Source organism: Rhinoderma darwinii, chromosome 2 (genome assembly GCF_050947455.1).
Source record: "Rhinoderma darwinii isolate aRhiDar2 chromosome 2, aRhiDar2.hap1, whole genome shotgun sequence".
Taxonomy (NCBI): domain Eukaryota; kingdom Metazoa; phylum Chordata; class Amphibia; order Anura; family Rhinodermatidae; genus Rhinoderma; species Rhinoderma darwinii.
Genome location: NC_134688.1, coordinates 33,905,583 through 33,929,772, shown reverse-complemented (window position 1 = coordinate 33,929,772; position 24,190 = coordinate 33,905,583).

Genomic DNA, 24,190 nt, shown 5'->3' with positions numbered 1-24,190 from the left:
AAAGCGGCGCATAAAAAACACCCTGTAAAAAGAAGGGCATTTCACTCCTTCGGCCGTTTTTGGAGCCGTTTTTCATTGTCTCAATAGAAAAACAGCTCCAAGAACGTTGGTAAAAACGCCTCAAAAAATGTTTGTGGTTTAAAAAATGGCTGAAAATCAGAGGCTGTTTTCCCTTGAAAAGATCTCTGTATTTTAGAGACGTTTTTTAGTTAAGTGTGTGAACATACCCTTACCATTGTCTGAGAATTGCAGCTGTCAGTAATGTGGAATGTGACTTCTCAGTCGTTTTCAATATGATGTCTAATTTAATTTAATTAAATAGTCTTAAAAAGCTACCGTATATTATCCTAATAAGGCTCAGCAGTAGCCAGGGCCGGCCTTAGGGGTGTGCGACCTGTGCCATTACATAGGGCGCATCCCTCCAGCAGGTGGAACGGGGCGCTGCGCTGGCTCCCTTCCACTGCTTGTGTTTTAGAAGCGGCCGGGCAACTCAGCAGCTGCCTTTCCGCCTGGGTGCTTCTCTCACTGACATCGCGTTTCTAGCAGCGAAAATCGGGATTCCTCTAGGAGATGGGGGCATTGGGGATTGGCATTTGTAAATTGCCCACATTGTGACCCCCCCTAATGTCAGTCATGGACACCTGGGCCTGGGTGTGACTGCAACCTCTTCACCCCTATAGTTATGTTCCCTGGGTTTACACTAACATTACAAAATGTTTTCAATGTCTGACTCGTCCTGTGATAGAAAATGAAAGGTGTGAAAGTAAATATATTATTATTCATTCTAGATATGGGGTTATTTTATGTTTATTCCATTATGTATTTTACAGACATTTATGACATCTGAATATGTGGCACCAGTGACAGCCGACATGCTAGGACATACACTCTATATATGTAAGTATTATAGCAAATGACAACCTATAGAAATTCTATAATCTGATGTCATCCAGAATGTTCCTATAGAGACACATGACAAGACTGTGGGAACAAATTCCCCAATATTGTTCATCCAGGGCCTGTCTTAGGGGTGTGCGACCTGTGCGGTTACACTGGGTGCATCACCTGTCACTAATGAAAGGGGCGCCACTGGTCTTGATGTCTGGGGCACCCATTGCTTGAACACTCAATCCCACTCTTCATGTAAAAAAAGTAAAGGGCACTGCTCAGGATGCAGATACAATTCCTTGATAATGGATTACATTACAGTGTGGCAGACAATACTTGTCTGGCAGTGTTATTTGGGCACTGTATGATTGCAGTATTTGAGTACTATATTCTACGCCATAAAGCTGAATTCAGACGCTGCAGATTTGCTGCGCGGCAAAATTCACAAGTGTTACAGGTGAATAGTTACAGTCTCAAAAACTCATCCACATGTAGCAAAAGTAAACGCTGGGAATTTTGCTGCAGCTTTATATTATTATTATTATAGAAATGCTCCATAAAGAAGATATTATGGTATTAGTAATATATAAGGGACTTGTTATTTATGTAATTTCCTAATACACATTTGGCTTATGGGGGAGCACACAGCGCACACAGAGTGTCTACATTACCAGTACTGCAGTCTGTGCGCCACCATACAGGTCCGTCCACATGAAGTTGCTGTGTACATGAGCCCTAATGTACATTTCCTTCATTGTTGGGTGGTCTATACTGAGCACACGTCTGCCTGGAGAAATAAAACGACACAATTATTGTTTTTTCCAGAACACCTTAAGATCGGCTGCCTGCTGCCAGGGGGACTCTCTGAAGCAATATTTCATCTATGCAAGGTGCGTCTCTTATTAGTTACTATATGCAGTATCCACCAATACCCTCCACAGTTAGAATGACACTTTTTGTATGTCCTGGGTCAGAATGCCCCTTTTGTATGGCCCACAGTAATGAAGCCCCCTTTTCTAAGCCCCGACTCAGTCCTTTTTTTTAATTTTTTTTTATTTCAATAAATTTTTATTTGAATTTTCCAACACAAAACATAACACGTATGCAAAGACCTCTAAACATTTCGAGATCTGTCAATGTTACATGTATATATAAACAAGAAAATTATAAAAAATTATAAAGAATAAACAAACAAGAAATAAACAATGCCTCCATGTATGGAATATCCCACTACACCACATTCCTGTTGTTTTATTTGAAATGTTTAGAATTTAACCACCGTTCCCATAACTTTCTAGTACGGAGATGAGTCTGAGCTTGTGATAGTACTGATGTTTCATAATGACAGTTCAAATTTACCCTCCTTATGACTTCAGCTATGGTAGGAGACTTAGGGGACTTCCATGCTTGAGCTATAGTTAGTCTAGTCGCAATTAGAATGTGATAAATGACCAATCTCTTGTCTGGTGGGATGTCTTCAAGCAAGATATCTAGTCCTGCTAAAGAAGGATTAGGATTAACCGTGAAGTCTGATACCTCTGAAATTAGATTAAATGTCTTGCTCCATAAAGAAGCTATCATAGGACACGACCACCACATATGTAATAGAGATCCCCTTGCTCCGCACCCCCTCCAACACAATCTGGAAGACCCCTGATAAATATGTCCCATCCTAGTAGGAGTAAGGTACCACCTTAGATGAATTTTCTTCATTAATTCCGTATGATTCACACATTTGGACATTTTAGATGACCATGTAGAAGCTTTAATCCATTGTTCTATAGGGTAAGAAGTCCCCAATTCTCCCTCCCATTTCTCCATATACCCTGCTTTCCCATTTTCCCCCACCTTAAGAATAAGGTCATAACTACACGCCATGCCTTTACAATTACCTGACCTTGCCCACACAAATTTGTGGAAGGCCCCAGCTTTCTCTGGAGCCCTTGGAAATTGTACCGATTGCATTAGATGTCGTATTTGAAGATATTGCAAAAAATATCTAGACGAGATGTTATATGTGCTTGCTAAATTTTCAAATGATTTAAACATGTCTCTTTCAAAAAAGTCAGAAAACCACTCAATTCCCACTTCCCGCCATGGGGTAATTGATAGGTGAGGGAGACAGATTTCAATAATTTGGATTGGGATTTGAGTCTTTGGTACATGAATCCATTTTTCTTTACATACATATGCACTCCAAACCTGTAGAGAATCTGACATCGACCGCAAAGGCATAGGAGGTATTTTAGCCCCTAGGTAAGCAGCTACCATGAAATGCTTCATTATTAAGGAGGGAAACATTGCATCTTCTAATTGAGCCCATAAAGGTTGTTCTGAAGAAGCCCAACTTGGTCTCATCTGATCCATTATGGCCGCTATATTATATGCTTTTAAATTTGGGACTCCCAATCCTCCATGTTTTCCCCTTTTAAACAATATCATTTTTGCCACTCTTGCTCTCTTGGTATTCCATATGAATTTCATAAGTACCGTTTGTAATCGTGACAGCAACGAGGACGATATTATGTAAGGTATTGTCCTACAATAATATAAATATTTGGGTAGAAGTAGCATTTTTACTATATTAATCCTGGCCATCCACGTTAGCTGGAACTCATTCAATCTGTTACACTCCTTTGTTATTTGGGATAGGAGATTTGTGTAATTTATGTTCATAACCATGGATGGGTCAGGAGTCAGTAGGATACCCAGGTATGGAAGACCATCGTTTGCCCAAGTAAAATTGAAGCTCGCGAGAAGTGGTTTTAGTAATGGAGGGATATGAATGGGCATTAACATGGATTTTGATACATTCAATTTATAGTATGACATCTCCGAATAACAGTCTATAATCCTGGTTATTTCTGCTAATGAAGACATAGGTGACTGACAAATAAGAACCACATCATCCGCGTAAAGACCAATTTTGTGTTCTCTTCCCCCTACTGTAATACCTGAAATATGTGGTGATGTTCTAATCATTTCCGCAAAAGGTTCCATACATAAATCAAAAATTAAAGGGGAAAGCGGGCATCCTTGGCGAGTGCCGTTGCTTATCAAAAATGTTTTGGACAAGAATCCAGATGTGTATACCAGAGCCGATGGAGTGGAGTATAAGGATAGGACTGCCTGTTTTATAAATGAGTGGAAGCCGAATTTATCCAAAACAGCTTCTAAAAAACGCCAATGTACCCGATCAAATGCCTTTTCCGCATCTAATGAAAGGACTACCGTGGGTTCTGACGAGTCATAAGCTATCTGAATCAGGTCTAATAATCTTCTGGTACCATCCCTGGCCTGACGTCCTTTCACAAACCCTACCTGATCCAAGGATACCAAGGAGGGTAAACATTCATTAATCCGCATTGCTAATAGTTTTGAAAAAATTTTGATATCACTATTTAGCAGTGAAATTGGCCGAAAATTCTCAGGTCTATCCATCATTTTGCCTGGTTTAGGGAGAGTTATCAATATTGCCTGCAGCATTTCCGATGGGGGATACTGTTTGGTCGCTATCTCATTAAATATCTTAGTCATATATGGAAGAAGTACTTCTTCAAATATTTTGAAGTATTCATTAGGTAGTCCATCCGGACCCGGAGCTTTATTTAATTTTAACCCTTTCATTACCTTTTTAAGTTCAGCTTCCGCAATTGGCTCATTTAAGTTACCAATCTGTGTTTCAGTTAGTTGTGGGAGGTTAATTTCAGATAAGAACTCTTTAATTGAGTCCGATGTAACCTGGGGTAAAGAAGAGTCTTCTTTTAAGTTATATAGTCGGCTATAATAGTCTGCGAAGGAATCTGCAATCTTCTGGGGATCGTATACCTTTTTTCCATTTGGAAGGGATAAATATTGGATTTTTGATCTTGCTGTCTGTACTTTTACCCTTTTCGCTAAAATTTTACCAGGTCTATCCCCTTGTGTATAAAAATTCATTTTGAGGCGTGTCAAATTTTTATCATATTGAAATAGGTTCAGAACTTGAAGTTTATCCCTCAAATCTCGAAGAATTTCCCCTGTACCCTTTGTAGGGTTAGCTTTCATCACAGATTCATTGACCTTAATTGCTGTTAATAATGCATCCATTTCTTTATTTCTATCTCGTTTCGCCCTAGCCGCCTGTTGAATGAACAAACCTCTTACAAAAGCTTTATGAGTACACCACACCATTTCTGGCGTAGCGGAGGGAGCGTTTAATTTAAAGAACTCAAGTAATGCTGTCCGTATCATTTCCTGATTTATCTGAGATTTCAAAAGGAATGTGTTTAATTTCCACGGGGCTCTAGGGGGTAGACAGTATTTTGCCTTCAGGGTTAAGGATATAGGGGCATGATCCGACCAGGTAATAACCCCTATGTCAGTTTTTTCCGAGTTTAAGAGAATCTCACTATCTACTAGGAAAAAATCTATTCGGGAGTACGCTGTATGAGGTGCCGAGAAGAAAGTGAAGTCTTTTTCAGATGCGTGTTGGTAACGCCATACATCATGCAAGTATTCCCCTGATATCAGAGATTCTATCTCCATTCCTCTGCCTCTCTCTGTGTTCGATCTATCCAATCTATTATACATAACAGTATTAAAATCCCCACAGATTAGTAAACCTCCCTGTTGCATTGCTTTAGCTTTAGTAAGAATTTTAGTAATAAACGGAATTTGTCGGTTATTAGGTACATATAAAGAAACAATAGTATACATAACCGAATCCAATTTGCATACCAGAATCACATATCTACCCTGGGGGTCTATGGAAGACGTAATCTTTTCAAACACTACCGAGTTTTTAATTGCGATAGTAACCCCTACTGTTTTCACATTATTTGTGGCTGAAATAATATTTGGAAATTTAGGGTGTTTAAGAAGATGAACATCTTTGGTGCGTAAATGTGACTCTTGAATGCATATTACATCCCCTCTAGAGTTATTTGCTTCCTTCCAAAACATAGAACGCTTATAAGGTGAGTTCAAACCATGTACATTAATTGATACAAACTTAAGACCCATTATAGTTGAATAAGGTTTCCTCAAGTACAGCAGTAATCTTAGCAGTGGGGAGGCCGAAAAATAACCAAAACACAACGCAATCTACATTGTAGAAACCAATCGCCGTCTGAACTAACGGCTTGTTAAAGTAACCCAACAGCATGTTATTTCCCTCTTTCAGGGAAAAAAATAGGAGCTAACAACAGTAGGACCTGCCTTCCTTAAATAGGTATGAACTACCTCCACAATCTACCAACGGGCATACCTAAGACATTTGAAGCTCTTATACAGTTAGCACAATATATTTAGACATATATCCATCTATCAATCTCCCGTTCTTTTTCTGGACCGGCTACCTTGTTCCGACCACAGTGGAGTGATTACTTCTGGACGCAAGTCTTCTCTGCGGCGAGGACTCTGTATTGGTGACGAATTTATCAGTCCCCATTCTTGCAGTATTGTTTTCGCTGCCTCCGGAGAATTACACACATGCACATTCCCATTCTTGGAAATTATGAGTTTCACTGGAAATCCCCATTTGTATAGGATTCCTTTTTCTCGTAAAATTTTGGTGAGTGGCATGTATTCTCTACGCCTTAACATAGTAGCTGCTGACAAGTCAGGATAAATCACAATTTCCTTGAAACGATCTGGCAATTCTGGAGAATTTTTCAGAGTACGCAGGAACTCCTCTTTTATGTGGTAAAAATTAATCCTAGCGATGGAATCTCTCGGGAGATGTGGCGCGATATGCCTCGGCTTAGGAATACGATGAATCCTATGTATAGTCATATCCAAGTTTGTTTTTTGAGGTAACACCACCGCCCGGAGATCTGTTAGGTATATAGAGAGTTGGTCCGGGGTCACCGATTCCGGAATACCCCTAATTCGAATATTGTTCCTGCGTGATCTATCTTCAAGATGCAACACTTTATTAGATAACCTCTGTACTTCCTCCTCTAGCGTTGAATTTGCGTCTATTAGCAAATTATGCGATTTAGCAAAGGTTTCGAATTTATGTTCAATATGGTCTGTTCGAGATGCTATGGCAAGAATGTCAGTTTTCAATTCTCCCAAAATGTTTTTGATGTCTGACTGCAGAGAATCCCTCAAAGAATTCAATAGTTTTTTAATTGTATTCTCCGATACTGGCTGTATGTCTGAATCCTCTCCCATGTCATTGTTTAGTGATTCTGCTCTGGAGGAAGATGCAGGGGACAGTGGAGGTAACGATAATCGCCTCTTTGCTCCTGCCTTCCTGGAAGGAGAAGTAGCAAAAAACTCTGTGAGTTTAGTAGGTTTGGATTTCTGATCCTTTTTTTTAGTAGTGCCTCCCATTGGGAACTATGTGTGCTGGTTATATAAAGATATAATCAAAAACGACTCCTCTCTGTCTGTTTCAGACCGTCAGATTTTGAGGCTGGAGGCCTGCCTATTACACTTTGCTTGCAGTGATGTAAAGGAGGGGGGAGAAGAGGGAAAATGGCGCCTGTTCCCTCCAAAACTATATGTTCACCGTTCTCTTCTATATGTACTCTTATTCCAGAGTAGAGATGATAAGATGCAGAGGTATTTATGGAAAGGAAGGGAAAGGAAGGTTTTTCAGTCTATGTTGTCTCCCTTCAGCATAGGGCAGATTTCTAGGACATACCTCCTTAGATCAGGATGCACGGGATGCACAAGATGGCGGATCTTCTCCCTCGACCTGTTCTCCTCCTCTCTGCACCTCTCCCCCTGGATTTGCCAACAGCCGTGTCACTCCCCACTTCGCGTACCTCAGCCGCTCCTGCTTGTCGCTGTAGGCTATGAGCACTCAGCCGCTGCTCTTATAACACAGCCCGAGCACAGGCCCTCGCACCTCGTGACACCACTCCGCCGTTGCAATGGAGCTCAGCGCCGAACCCGCTCCGGTCTGCGTCCTGTCTTGCACCTCCAGTCGTTCCCTGTTCGCCAGACGTCCTCACACTCCGGGAGAGAGAAGTAGGTACTGAAGTTTTGGTTTATTTATGCCGCTTCTGAGCTTCTTATCCACGGAGCTCCCGGTCACACGTCCGTCCTCATGCAGGTCCCAGCCACGCCCCCCCCCCTGACTCAGTCCTTTTATCCCCCATATTAATAGTGCCCCTTTGCTCCTATAAAATAAAAAATTATACTCACCTAATAGACGACCAACCGGGTCAGACATTTCGCTTCCTCCCTGCGCCGTTATTGTTTGTCCAATTTCAGGGGCGTATGGAGCCCCAGAGCTGTGGGCCACCCCAAATCCCTGGACCCCAGCCGATCATCCTATTTACCCCTTTGGTAATTTTACACTGGTTGGGGACTGGACTCTGTTCTAGATAGAAATGTTGCCATTGATTGAGATTTGTCCTAATACATTGTCTTTCTTTCTCCTAGAATTAATTCCTCATAAGAGTTAATGATAACCACACATCCCAGGAGGGCAGATCAAAGATTAAGCAGAGCCCTCCACCTCACATCACATAACGTTCTACATTCAGTCGGATGTATTCAGTAGGAGAGTCCAAGGTCAGTGTATTTTATTAACTGCATCTCTAAATGATCACATAGTGTGTATTACTGGTCAATACTGAAGAGGGCACTACCACCATAGATGGCCTGGGCACCCTCAACTTACACTGCCGAACCGGCATTTAGGGCCCAAACCTATAATATAAAAAAAACAGAAAGATACAATCCTTAGTTTATTGACTGGGTGATGTTATTTGGGCACTGTATGATTAAATTATTTGGACACTACATGGTGCATCATAAGGGGGAGGACGTCACAGATACTGCACATGTCACCAATAAACCTAAGGCCGGCCCTGGATGTGACACAATAGCTGCCACGTGACATGCCATCCACACGGACATGACCGCTGTGGCCTAGCAACTAAAGACAACAGAACCAGCAGCGCAGGAGCCACAGGGAATTTAAAAAATGAGTAGGGACAATTTGTTATTTTTAGCCATATGCGGCTTAGACTAAGGTTTATGAAACTGTCAGAAAACCCCTTTAATAATTATTTTATCTGTTGAATCCAGAAATCCAATTTACCATTTTCTACTCTCTCTACTCCAGTCCAAAAGACTCCACAAAAGACAAATTAGAAGTTTTCCATTAAGGATAAGATTATATAGAAGAATAGCAATAAGCTCCTGGTCCCTGATACAAAATCTATACCAGGGTCCTCCAACTATTATGTACCATTATACTGCTGGTGTTATTTGTGTGGCAGAGGGGCATTGGACTCGCCCTGTGATAGAAAATGAAATGTGTGAAAGTAAATATATTATTATTCATTATAGATATGGGGTTATTTTATGTATGTGCATTAAACCCATTATGTATTTTACAGACATTTATAACATCTGAATATGTGGCACCAGTGACAGCCGACATGCTAGAAGATCCACTGTATATATGTAAGTATTATAGCAAATAACAACCTATAGAAATTCTATAATGTGATGTCACCCAGAATGTTCCTATAGAGACACATGACAAGACTGTGGGAACAATCTCCCTGATGTTTTCAATAGGCTGAACATATATTTGTTGATATGATGAACCATACTAAGCGCACGTCATAATATCTTCACAGTTTATACTTTTGTTCCAGAATTTCTTGAGATCGGCTGCCTGCTGCCAGGGGGACTCTCTGAAGTAATATTTCATCTATATGCGGTATGTCCATCATTAGTTACTATATACAGTATCCACCAGTAGCTCTGTACATTGAAAAAGTAATGAGCGGGCAAAATGCCAAGAAAGGCGTAGCAGTGGGGAACCTTGGATAGTTGGTAGGAATAGGCATAATGTAAGTTAGGGGTATCTTTGTCCAAAATGCTGGCCACATGGCTCGGTTTAGGACTGAACGTAGGTGTAAGGTAATTGGGTGAGGGAGTGTAGGGGGATTTTAGACAGCTCTGGTCTGCCAAGAACATTTGCGATGTGTCAAGGCCTGGATGCAATAGACAAGGACTTAAGTGAGTTTCATTACACAGTCATAATCTGCAGGCCTAGGTGATAATGGACACTGGCAGAATGTTTTTATATTTACAGCACTCAAGCGGAAAGCAATGGAAGGTGCCAGGATATTGCCACGTATAGAGCCCCCACAAGTCATGCAGCACAAGGACCTGGACTTGGGGTGTACTGGATTGTTTGGAGCAAATGGCATCAAGGAAGCAAGGCAGGTATCCTCAATGGTATCATTCTAGCAAAAATTTGAGGGAACATGGCACGATGATGGGCCAAGTGCCAGGATCCTTGCGCAGGGATCCAGGGTCGATGAAGGCAGCAATATCCCAGTGGGGCCTTATAATCTCAACATGGGAGAGGGACACCTTGGGGTTGCCAAAATGTTTAGAACACGGGGTACTGGCACAATGTTTGGAATTACAGGAGCAGCGCATCTGGATGTAAAGAGAAGCAGAAGAAGGCAACAGTAGCTGGTTGAGTCTGATTCTGATCTGTCAGATGATAATAAGTGGTCTGATGTTGGGGATAGATGGGCTAATGGGCAAGACGTTTAAGATGCTGAAAAAAATGTTTACGCAGGATAAAGTAAAAAGGTAAAAGCGAGGAGGCGTGATACCGAAAGCCAATCCTTTACTGGAAAGAGGGGGTAAAGTTTGGGGCCAGGAAACATGTTTGTTGATTTCTACCTACACACACTTGTCCCAGGAAATGTTGGGAAACATAAGGGAGGAAAGGCTTGTCTAGTTTTCGTGATGTCTATGGAAGATTTTGTTTAGTATTGCAGTGTTATGGTGGTGGAGCAGGACCCCCTTATTGATCAGGTGCCAATAAAAAGGGATGGTGCCTGTGAAGCAGGCTGGTAAGTATAAAAAAAATACATCTGTCGCATCTAAAAGAGGCATCAGTAAACGATGAAATAGACAAGGAGTTGAGTGAGTTGCATCATTAAAGCAGAATCTGCAGGCACGGATGACAATGGATACTTGCAGTATGTTTTTTGTGCCTACAGGACTCAAGTGAGAAGCAGTGGAAAGGACACGGATATCGCCACGGATAGGGCGTACACGAGTCATGCAGCACAAGGAACTGGACTTCTGATGTAATTGACTGTTTGGAGGAGATGGCGTACATTTGCGAAGAATGTAGTTGGCTTTCGAAGCGCGTAAGCAGTCTTGTATCATCACTTCAACATGCCGTGTGGTTTATAAAATGTTTTTCTAATAAAGTCATCACATTGTCATGAGGATTGCTGGACCATATTTTCTTCTGTTTACTGTATATTTATTGGACAGTGCCAACGCCATACAGCCCTCCCTGTAGAGAACGCCATACAGCCCTCCTGTAGAGAACGCCATATAGCCCTCCTGTAGAGAACGCCATACAGTCCCCCTGCAGAGAACGCCATACAGCCCCCCCTGTAGAGAACGGCATACAGCCCCCCCTGTAGGGAACGCCATACATCCCCCCCCCTGTAGAGAACGCCATAGAGCCCCCCCTGTAGGGAACGCCATACAGCCTCCCCCTGTAGGGAACGCCATACATCCCCCCCTGTAGAGAACGCCATAGAGCCCCCCCTGTAGGGAACGCCATACAGCCAAAAAAATGCAACCTACAGTGTGTCCTACAAAATACATGTATCCCCTATCCCACAGGATAGGGGATACATGTGTGATCGCTGGCAGCAAAAGCTGCTTCTATCCTCTCCTCAGTGTCCCCGGCAGTCACTGACAGCCGGAGACCCGACATTCAGCAGCCCGATCACGCGGGCAGTAAGTTAAAACCGGAGTCGTAAAAAGTCTATGGCTCGGGTTTTAAGGACCCTGACCGCTGGCCGTAAAAATACAGCCAGCAGTCGGGAACCAGTTAATGGCAGAGCGGGGAGATACCTCCCTGCTCTGCCGTAGTGTTCAGTGGCGTCCCGCTGTAGCAGCCATAGCGGCTGCCAGCGGAGCCTCCGGCCATTGTGTAGCAGCCGCTACATATACAGTACATATATACAACACCAAAAAAAATCTCAGTGTTATGACTGCGGACCTCTGTCGCTCACCCTGTGATGAACGGCCGCGACCGCAACTTCCTGGCCACCTCCCCAGAGACCACGGCTGGCGCGGCCTTCCCTTCCTGGAGTGTGCGAGGAGTGCCTTAAAGGGCCAGCGTGCGCACTTCCTAAAAGTTTTCTATCCTACCCCAGTGCACCCTGGATTATAAAAAGGTCTCTGCCCTTCCACTCCTTGCTTGAGCGTTGTTTGTACTTTTCCCATGTTTGTATTGCAAAGGGTCCCTTAGTATTTTCCTGCTTGATCTCAGAGTTCCCGTTCCCTGCATCCTATTTCCTGTATCCCTTGCTGTTTCCTAACTGTGCCTGCCTTTTATCAGAGTCGTGTGGTACCGCCGGCTGGATATGCCACGTCTGTGTGTCATCTACCATTCCTGGTGCCATCCGCTTCGTCTGGCGCAACCTGCCACACCTAGCCCTATCTGAGCCGGAGCCCACGGCCTAGTGGGTCCACATACGGATGTAGCCATCTTTAACTTGACTCTGATAACTTGTTGCAGCGTGATATCACACAAAAATAACCATTGAGAAGTCATTGAAAAGGTCAAGATAAGGGATCTTTCCACTGTGTATTTAATGCGTTATTAGTCAAGCTAAAGTCAGCTACATATGTTCCCTAGATTGTGACAGTACGCTCAGGCCATAGAACCCGCTGGCCAGCGTAAGACCACAGTTCAGGTCATACAGACGGATATGCGTGACCTATATGCACGTCAGCAATTACTAAGGGGTGGACCCCAATAGTATATATTGTATCTATATGCACGTCAGGATCAACTCTTCGTGGCTGTAAACTCCATCATCGCCCGACTGGATCAACTCCGTGTTCCTTCCCCAGAGACTGCTGCCGTTCCACTGCCTAATACTCCTACTGTCTGTTTTTCGGATCCACAGTTGCACTGCCTCTTTTTCCTCGCTATGACTGCGTGCTCACCATTTCTCCTCTGATGAGGCCAAGGTAGCGTTCATTATTTCCCTCCTCGCTGGCAAGTCCCTCGCATGGGCGAACCCCATCCTGGAATGACAGGGGCCCAAACTTTCGGACTTAGCCCTGTTCTTACAGACTTTTTGTGACGTGTTCAAGAAGCCGGGTCGAACATCCTTAGCAGCAGCCACTCTGCTGACCCTCAAGCAAGGGGGTCCACAGCAGGAGAGTATGCCATCTCCTTCCGTACCCTGGCAGCAGAGTTGGCATGGAACAATGAAGCATTGGTGGCGGCCTATGGCATGGACTGTCCTCACACACCATGGACAAGCTGGCAGCCCGCGACCTCCCACCTACCTTGGATGCCCATATCCTGTTGAGGCAACTCTAGGTGGGATGATGCCAAACATCAAAACCTCTTCCGAATTATCTATTCCTGTGACCATCATCTCGGGAGAGACATCACACTTCTCCTCTGCCTATTTTGACTCCAGGGCAGCTGCAGATTTCATCCAGCAGGATTTAGTAGACCGACTACATCTACCCACAGTTCTTCTAGAGAGATCCCTTGCTGTTGGTTCTGTAAATGGACTACCATTGCCCGATCCTATTGTGGTTATTATGAAACCACTTACGTTACAAATCGGAGTCCTTCACTCAGAACAGATCAACTTCCTCGTCCTGCCTAAAGCCATCAACCCGGTTCTGCTGGGTCTGCCTTGGTTTCGTCTACACGCCCAGGTCCTTCACTGGAGTTCTGGAGAGGTCCCCCAATGGGGGCCAAGATGCCTTAGCCGCTGCCTGCAACAGGTCCGCCCTGTTTTGCCTCCACTGCCTCAGTCACTCTCCGATCTACCATCTCATTAAGCCAGTTTTGAGGACATCTTCAGTAAGAGCAGGTAGATAAAAACAGTGGGAACCAGGTGGGATCCAATGTAAAAAAGAGACACCATCCAGGCGCAATACTTTTTTGAGAGAAAATATATATATAATTAATTGTCTAAAACAATAGATCATAATAAAACATACATAAAAAAGAGAGATAGAGGGTCTCTTGAGGTACAACGCGTTTAGTGGAAACAGAACCACTTTATCAAGTAAACATGAGACCATAAAGTTTTTTCCAGAGAACCCCTTTAATGACCACCGTGAAAAGGCGTATTGTCATTAAGGGGTTAAATTCGCAGTGTTGGACGGTCATCTCCAGTTTACTGTTGTATCATTATTATACCGAAATTTATATTATATTATATAATATAATAATATATTATATAATATATATATTATTATATTATACCTGTTAGGAGATGATGTCACCCCCAGATGAAGGCTGTGCCGAAACGTGCGTCGTGGTTGGCGCCATCCCGGTTGTGTCATATAGATGGGTATATATTGAGGCATGTTATTTCATATGCTGTACTCTTTTGAACATGTGTTGCACCTATCCTAGGACCATCACTACTTGTATTTAGCTTCTTCTCCATGTCCTTGTCCATCCTGCAGTATTGTAAAGACAATTTATATTATATATGGTATATATATCCTTATTTCATATATATATTGCTTAGCACTATACACTTTATAAATAAGATGTATCCGTATTGTTATGGGCATGTGTTCACCCTGTGTATTTCACTCTGGAGATGTTGCTATATCTATTGTGTGACACTTTTTATTCATTTGTCCTCTATATTTAATAAAGTTTTTTGATACTTTTCAAAAGCATCAGTATTGGTGCAAGGTGCCATTATTGTTTAGGTCAGGTTTGCCCCCTGCCGCTAGGGGCTGTGGGGTAACACAGCAGGAGGCGTGTGCAGATGCCTGAGAGACTCAGTGATGTGCCTGCTGAACATTGTTGTTAGGATTCTCTTGTTGCACTTTTACTCCTTACCACTGGAGCCCGCTGTTTTGCCCTTAAACTTGCCCTTAACCAAGATGGCAAATGTTGCATCGTGTGGAACCATCTTGTTTCCTGTTGGGCCTACTTCAGACCACATGGAATACCAAACAGTGCTTGAGTATTGTGTCTTGTTCCAGTCTCCTGCTCCTGAGAACTGCAGCTATAGTCTTAGCACATACTTGTGCACTTTGCACATATCCTTGCACATACTGGATTAAAATTAATTAGATTTATGTATATTTTTATGTACATTAATTTTTTATATATATTTCTTTTGGTCATCGTTTTGATTGTCATTTTTGGTGTTTATTCACCTTTTGTTTCATTCACCGCATATTCACAATCTTCGGGTCATATGTACGGTTTTGTATTGCATCAATACTAATTATATTGTTCTCTCTTTTTTCCTCTTCAGCATCAATCAATTAACACTTGTTGTTTTATTTTATTATTCTCTTCTCATTTTTGTTGCTATTTTTTCACGTTTCCTCACCTCTCTCACATTCACAACCATTCACTTTGATTATATATATATATGTATATCCTTGGTCTCCTTTATTTTCCTTCCTCCTTTTTTCATTTTTCACTCTTCACAGCATTACTGGTCAGTTCCGGCTCTGAAGCGCTATATGGACTTGGATAGTCAGCTTCAGCACCTTGGACAGTGACTGCCCTGACTCTCCCTGTTATTTAGGTTTGACAGCTGTGCTGAGTATTTCAGCACGTTGGACAGCGACCTTGGCTTCTAATGCTGTGCTATGCTCTCCAGCGTGTCTAACAGCAATCGCTGTTTTCACGCTGGACTGTCACCTAGCAACGGGACGCTTCGTCCCGCTGCTGTTGTTTAATGAGATCGGCTGGGCTTTTCAACCTATTTTTCACCTTAGTGTTCAGGATATATGTTTTTACCTTGGGCCAAAACTGGATTGCCACTAAACTTTTAGTTTCATTCATCTTCGTCTCCCTGTTTCTGACCTTTTGCGATTCCGCATCGAGCAGGCGGGTGGAGTTAATTCCCCCGCCCGCCTGGTGTGGTTATGCCGATGGAGGCGGTTCTGGGAGGAGGATTGATTTGATATAGGACTGCACGATAGGACGCTATCGTGGGTGGGCGGGATGTATCGGCGTCTGTCATGGGTGACCGACGCTGAACACCTAACCACCCGATAAGAAACAGCTGTGCTTTTACCGGTAAAACATCATTGAGGAAGGTATATCTAGGGGTAACTGGGGCATTTGGACATCAACCCCTGACGAAGCACCAGCGAAACGTGCATTGGGTTAAGCAGAGGTCCCCCTCCTGGTCCTGATCTCCTATTTATCTTCTTATATGCAGGTGTAGGTATACTACTTTGCATGTTGTTTTTACTTAGATTGTACTTTATATATATTCTCTATACTTATTTATGTGTTCATCTGTGCAAAGCGTACCATGCCTAGTACCTGCTCATTAATATGTACTTATGCACTTTAGCCATATATAGGTTGTGTCAGACCATTTTTACATCTGGGGGGCTACTCTGCTTTTACGTTCGGATTCCGTTTGTGTTCGAGGGTCCATGGCATTTTATTATGTCTAAGTGTTATACGTTGTCTCCATGTGTCTAATTGACTTTAATAAAGATTATTTGTATTTTTTCAAACACCTGGTCGTGACTTGTTTCTTTTTCTGGTTCAGCTTAAATTAGTCACTAGGACCACTAGTATCATTCGGGGTATTGTTCGGTTTGCTCTTTTCTAATTCTGCAGAAGAACATCAGAATCATGTGAGAATGGTGTTGGAGCGTCTGAAAGCATATCAACTCTATATCAAGTTGGAGAAATGTGAATTCCATCAAACAGAAATACAGTTCTTGGGTTATATCATTTCTCCCCTAGGGTTACACATGGATTCTAGCAAGATTCAAGCAATTAGAGATTGGCCAACTCCAAAAAATGTGAAAGAGGTCCAACGATTTGTAGGATTTGCTAATTTCTACAGGCGTTTTATCAAGAGTTTTTCGGGCATTATTACACCAATTACCCAATTAACAAAGAAAGGGATACCTTTTGTGTGGTCTCCTCAGACACAAGATGCTTTTTTCTATTTGAAAACAAAATTCACAACAGCCCCAATACTGGTTCATCCTAACCCTGAAAAAGCGTTTATTGTTGAAGTGGATGCTTCAGACTGTGCAATAGGGGCTATTCTATCACAGAGAACTGGAGAGAAAGATTTGCTGCACCCTTGTGCTTACTTTTCTCGAAGTTTGACTTCTGCTGAAAAGAATTATGACGTGGGGAACAAGGAACTCCTAGCCATCATTGCTGCTTTCAAAGAATGGAGACATCATTTAGAAGGCACAGCTCAACAAATAGTGGTTCTAACTGATCATCGTAACCTTGAATTTGTTAGATCTGCCAAATGTTTGTCTCCCCGCCAAGCCCGGTGGAGTCTGTTTCTAAATCGTTTCAACTTTGTGATCTCTTACAGGCCTGGTTACCGAAATGGTAAGTCCGATGCCTTATCTAGGTTGTTCTCCAATGATTCCTCCTCGACAGTACCACCAACAACTATTCTTTCCGAGTCCAATTTCCTGGGGTGATCCATAGCAAGGACTTGCTTGATGAGATAAAGGAAGCCTATGAGACCGACCCAATTCTTTTGCACCCACCAGATGAAGTGTCCCTAACTTTCAAAAATCAAGTATGGACTAACAAGCACTGCATTTACGTTCCAGAAACTGTAAGATTAAACGTGCTAAAACTAATGCATGACTCTAAACTAGCAGGTCACAAGGGGATTCAAAAAACACAAGAATTTATTTCCCGCTTCTTTTGGTGGCCCAATTATCAAAAAGATGTGAAGAAATATGTTTCTTCTTGCAACACCTGTGCCATGTACAAAACTCCTCGTACCTCATGCATGGGATTATTGCTGCCTCTGTCAATTCCATCTCGTCCTTGGGGATCTATCTCTATGGACTTTATTGTCGACTTACCAGTCTCCAAAGGGAAGAATTCCTTAGTAGTGGTTGATCGGCTCACTAAAGCAGCCCATTTTATTCCTTGCCCTGGACTACCTTCTGCTAAAGAGACTGCTGATCTTATAATTCAGAATGTGTTTTGTCTTCATGGAATACCAGATGAAGTGGTTTCGGATCGCGGAGTACAATTCACATCAAGATTCTGGCAGAGTTTTTGCACAGCACTCGACATAAATGTCAGTTTGTCTTCTGCTTTTCATCCCCAGTCTAATGGTCAGACTGAGCGCACAAATCAAACGTTAGAACAGTATCTCCGATGTTACATCTGCCATTTACAGGATGACTGGGTCGATTTGCTTCCGATGGCGGAGTTCTCCTACAATAATTCTCAGAATGCCTCCACTAAACAAACACCGTTTTTTGCAAATTTGGGTTACCATCCCAGTATTCTTCCTAATCTTCCCAGATAAATTTTTATTCCTGCAGTGACTGACAGAATACAATCACTTCAACAGAATCTGGAAATGCTAAAAATTACATTATCAATTGCCCAGGAGAAATATAAGGAAACAACAGATAAATCTCGTAGACCTTCTCCAACCTTCAAAGTGGGAGATGAAGTATGGCTTTCCACCAAGAATCTGAAACTTCACTTACCTTCAGCAAGATTGGGCCAAAAATGTATTGGTTCTTTCAAGATTATTGGACAAGAAAACTCAGTGGCTTTTCGTCTCAAACTTCCCAGACCAATGAGAATACATCTAGTGTTCCATGTATCCCTACTGAAACCTGTTGTTTCAAATCCATTTCCAGGACGCCACCTGCCTCCCCCTGATCCTATCGAAGTTGATGGACAAGAACATTATACTGTTGAAAACATCCTGGACTCCAGGATATTCAGAATTCGGTTGCAATATCTAATAAAATGGCAAGGATATGGCCCTGAGGATAATTTGTGGGAACCCGTAGGCAATCTCAATGCTCCTCGACTGGTTAGGGATTTTCACCAAAGATATCCAGATAAACCAAGTCAAACATCGTCCTGAGGCCGCTGTCGAAAGGAGGGAGTAATGTTAGGATTCTCTTGTTGCACTTTTACTCCTTACCACCGGAGGCTGCTGTTTTGCCCTTAAACTTGCCCTTAACCAAGATGGCAAATGTTGCATCGTGTGGAACCATCTTGTTTCCTGTTGGGCCTACTTCAGACCACATGGAATACCAAACAGTGCTTGAGTATTGTGTCTTGTTCCAGTCTCCTGCTCCTGAGAACGGTCTTTGCCAGACGGTTCCTACTTCCTTGCTATTTACTACTACTCGTGTTCCACCCTCCAAGCACTGTCCCTGGGGACATCTCACCGGGTTCTGCACTGTGCTCCGCTCGCTACTTCTGACCATAGGATTCCAGCAGTGTTCGCCAGTATCGTAACAATGGTGGGCGGTTCCCTGGTGAAGGGTGCGGGTCCATCCCAGGTTTTCGCGTGGGCGGTCCTGTAAAACATTTTCCCTTGTTAACCCTCTTCCGGTGAGTTATGAGGCGGTTGCGGTCTCAGTCCAGACTGAGACACCTAACTAGGTAAACAGGGATAACTTGGCTGTGTATGTCTGCTTCGAGGGATCGGTGCCCATCTTAAGCAGGAGGTCAGGAAACAAATAGGGAAGGATGAGTACGTGGAGATGTTCTCCCTCCTCCCCTTGGAGAAGTTCTATCTGGATCAGGGGAAGAGGGACTAGAGCATAAAAGAAGGAGGAGGACAAAAGGCGTTATCTCCTGATTCCGCAAATGTTTACCAATTGGTTAATATGGTGAACGTTTTCATTTGCGATTCTAGCTAGAGTGATTTGCCAAAAGACCCCGGAGCACTGCTCGGCCCTTTTATGTTTTATGGATTCTATTGGGGAAGCATATAGGGTGTATAAGGGCCTGGTATGGCTCCGTTATGATAAAGAAGTCACAGTACAGCTGACACTAAGCTTTATGCAGAACATAGTGGAATGTCAAAAACAGCAAAAAAAATCAAGAGAATCAAAAGAAATTTAATAAAACAACACCAGTCCCAAGTGAATATAATTCGTAATGTTGTAGGGGGGTAAGGGAATGATAATGCTGGGAACTCTCTCTGTTATACTCTACTTAAACCCTATACACACACAAGAAACAGAGTATAGAGCCAAGTATATATGAAAAGAATAACACATTTTATTAAATACATATAAAAACATACATGTTAAAAAGGTACATGAGTGGAGAGACTCTATATGATATGAACACAGGTAAGTAGGAAAACCAAGTGTATGGTGTGTTTAACCCCTTCGCGCTCAGCGACGTAATAATCCGTCGCGCTAACTGTATCGTTAGCGCTCAGCGACGGATTATTACGTCGCGGGGATAACGGCCATTTCGGCCGTCCTCCCGACACATGCAGGAGCTGTGACAGCTGCTGTCTCGTACAGCAGCTGTCACAGCTCCTACAGCGGGGACCGATCGCTGTGTCCCCGCTGATTAACCCCTTAAAAGCCGTGTTCAATAGTGATCACGGCTTTTTAGGGGTTAAGCTACAATCGCCAGCCTGCTACGCGATAGCGGCTGGCGATGGTGGCTATGGCAACCGGACACCAAACAATGGCGTCCGGTTCTGCCATCGACGGAAGCCTAGTGGGTCCTGACGAAGTCAGGACCCACTATGCTTGCTGTCAGTGAGTAGCTGACAGTTCTAATACACTGCACTACGCATGTAGTGCAGTGTATTACAATAGCGATCAGGGCCTCCTGCCCTCAAGTCCCCTAGTGGGACAAAGTAATAAAGTTAAAAAAAGTTAAAAAAAGATGTGTAAAAATAAGAAACTAAAAGTTTTAAAAGTATTAAAAGTAAAAATCCCCCCTTTTCCCTTATCAGTCCTTTATTATTAATAAAAATATATAAACAAACAAATAAACTATACATAATTGGTATTGCCGCGTCCGTAACGGCCTGAACTACAAAATTATTTTATTATTTATCCTGCGCGGTGAACGCCGTAAAAGAAAATAATAATAAACCGTACCACAATCACAATTGTTTGGTCACTTCACCTCCCAAAAAATGGAATAAAAAGAGATCAAAAAGTCGCATGTACCTAAAAATGGTCCTGATCGAAACTACAGTTCGTTACGCAAAAAATAAGTCCTTGCACGGCTTTATTGATGGAAAAATAAAAACGTTATGTCTCTTAGAATAAGGTAGCACAAAAAGTGAATGATTGTTTACAAAACTTATTTTATTGTGCAAACGCCATAAGACATAAAAAAAACTATAAACATCTGGTATCGCCATAATCGTATCGCCCCGCAGAATAAAGTGAATATGTCATTTATAGCGCACGGTGAACGCTGTAAAAAAAATAGAATAAAAAAACAATAGTATAATTGCTGTTTTTTAGTCACCACGCCACCTAAAAATAGAATAAAAACTGATCAAAAAGCTGCATGCACCCCAAGAAAACTACAATGGATTCCTCAAGGGGTCTAGTTTCCAAAATGGGGTCACTTTTGGGGGTTTTCCACTGTTTTGGCACCACAAGACCTCTTCAAACCGGACATGGTGCCTAATAAAAAGGATGCCTCAAAATCCACTAGGTCCTCCTTTGCTTCGGAGGCCGGTGCTTCAGTCCATTACAGCACTAGGGCCACATGTGGGATATTTCTCAAAACTGCAGAATCTGGGCAATACGTATTAAGTTGCGTTTCTCTGGTAAAACCTTTTGCGTTATAAAAAAAATGGTATAAAGAGGATTTTCTGACAAATTTTTTTTTTTAATTTCACCTCTACTTTGCTCTAAATGCCTGTGAAACACCTAAAGGGTTCATAAACTTTCTAAATGCTGTTGTGAATACTTTGAGGGGTCTAGTTTCTAAAATGGGGTGTTTGATAGGGGTTTCTAATATATAGGTCCATCAAAGCAACTTCAGAACTGAACTGTAACCTAAAAAAATAAATAAATTAGGCAATACTTCGCTTCTTACATTATACTGATAATGAGCCGTGCCCACCCCAAGATGACCCCAGTTTTGACCGTTTGTATAAAAGGAGACCACTATTAGACCATTTCAGTGCCCGGTTTTCCCAAGCATACACCCCCGAGAAGTGTATTTCTATTGATGAGTCCTTGGTGGATTTTAAAGGGAGGCTTCAATTCCGCGAGTACCTGCCGGGTAAGAAGGCAAGGTATGGCGTAAAGATGTATAAGCTGTGCGACAGTGCATTAGGCTATACCTACAGGTTTAGGATATACGAAGGGAAGGACACCAGTGCTCAGCCCCTAGAATGCCCCCCCCTTACTGGGAGTTAATGCAAAAATTGTGTGGGATTTGGTGCACCCACTGCAGGACCAGGGTTACCACCTCTACCTGGATAATTTTTATACCGGCGTCCCACTCTTCAACTGCCTCGCTTCCAGTCCTGTGGCATGCGGCACTGCTAGAAGAAATCTAGGAGGCCTCCCTAAGACTCTGCAGGGCAAACAAGAAGGGGTGAGCGCAGGGCACATTCTAGCAGCAACATATTGTGTGTCAAGTACAAGGACAAGAGAGATGTCACACCAGTACCCATGTACCTGTACGAGGTACCAGTACAGAGACCCCTAAACCAGACTGAATCCTGGACTACAATAGGTACATGGGAGGGGTGGACTTGTAAGATCAAGTCCTGAAGCCCTACAGCGCCATGCGGTGTGGTATAAGAAGCTGGCCGGGCACATCATACAGTTGGCATTGTACAATGTGTACGTGCTACGTCGATGTACAGGCCAGAAGGGAACTTTCCTGGAATTTCAAGAGGTGATTATCAAGAACCTAATCTTTAGGGACCAGGAACGGGGGGGCACCCAGTACTTCTGGAAGCGAGGCCACACGCATCGTACCAGGGCAACATTTTCCAGGAGAAGTTCCCCAAACTGACAAGAAGGGAAAAAGTCAAATGAGGTGCAAAGTCTGCTATAAGAGGGGTATAAGGGAGGACACAATATATCAATGTAACGCGTGTCCCGAAAAACCAGAGCTCTGTATGAAAGAGTGTTTTAAAATATATCATACATCCCTTGTTTTATAATTTACCCCAATTCTACTTACCCTGAAGTATTCCGCACAGCTTATCCCCCCTTATCTTTCCCTTCTGAGCCCTGCTGTGTGCCCAAGCAGCTGATAACAGCCACATGTAGGGTATTGCCATACCCGGGAGAACCCACATTACAGTTTATGGGGTGTATCTCTCCGGTCAAAATGCTCACTACACCTCTAGATGAATGCCTTAAGGGTGTAGTTTTTAAACGGGGTCACTTCTTGCGGGTTTCAACTGTACTGGGGCTTCTGCACACATGACTTTGCACGAGAAAATCCCCAGTAGGCCAAATGGTGGTCCTTTCGTTCTGAGCCCTCCCATGGGTCCAAACGGCAGTTTATCACCACAAATGGGGTATTGCTGCACTCAGGAGAAATTGCGCAACAGAATGGGGTATTTTATTTCTTGTGAAAATAAGAAATTTTCAGCCAAAACTACATATTATTGGAGAAAATTAATTTTGTTTTAATTCCAAGCCCAATTCAAATAAGTTCTGTGAAAATACTATGGGGTCAAAATGGTCACAACACCCATAAATGAATTCCTTGAGGGGTGTAGTTTCCAAAATGGGGTCACTTCAGGTGGGTTTCCATTGCTTTGATACCTCTGGGGCTCTGCAAATGCGACATGGCACCCGAAAACCAAACCAGCAAAATCTGTACTCCAACAAACACATAGCGCTCCTTTCCTTCTGAGCCCTGCCATGGGTCCAAACAGCAGTTTATCATCACAAATGGGGTATTGCCGCACTCAGGACAAATTGGGCAACAAAATGTAGTATTTTATTTCTTGTGAAAATAAGAATTTTTGAGCTAAAACGACATATTATTGGAAAAAATATATTTTTTTTTAATTCCCAGCCCAATTCAAATAAGTTCTGTGAAGAAACTATGAGGTGTAAATGGTCACAACACCCATAAATGAATTCCTTGAGGGGTGTAGTTTCCAAAATGGGGTCAGTTCTGGTGGGTTTCCATTGCTTTGATACCTCTGGGGCTCTGCAAATGCGAGATGGCACCCGAAAACCAAACAAGCAAACTCTGCACTCCAAAGAACACACAGTGCTACTTCACTTCTGAGGCCTCCCATGGGCCTAAACTGCAGTTTATCGCCACAAATGGGTTATTGCTGCACTCAGGAGAAATTGGGCAACAAAATGGGGTATTTTGTTCCCTGTGAAAATAATAAATTTTGATCACAAATGACATCTTATTGGAAAAAATGAAATTTTTTTAATTTCACAGCCCAATTCAAATAGGTGCTGTGAAAAAACTGTGCGGTCAAAATGGTAACAACAACCATAAATGAATTCCTTGAGGGGTGTAGTTTCCAAAATGGGGTCACTATTGGGGGATTCCTACTGTTTTGGCACCTCAACACCTCTTCAAACC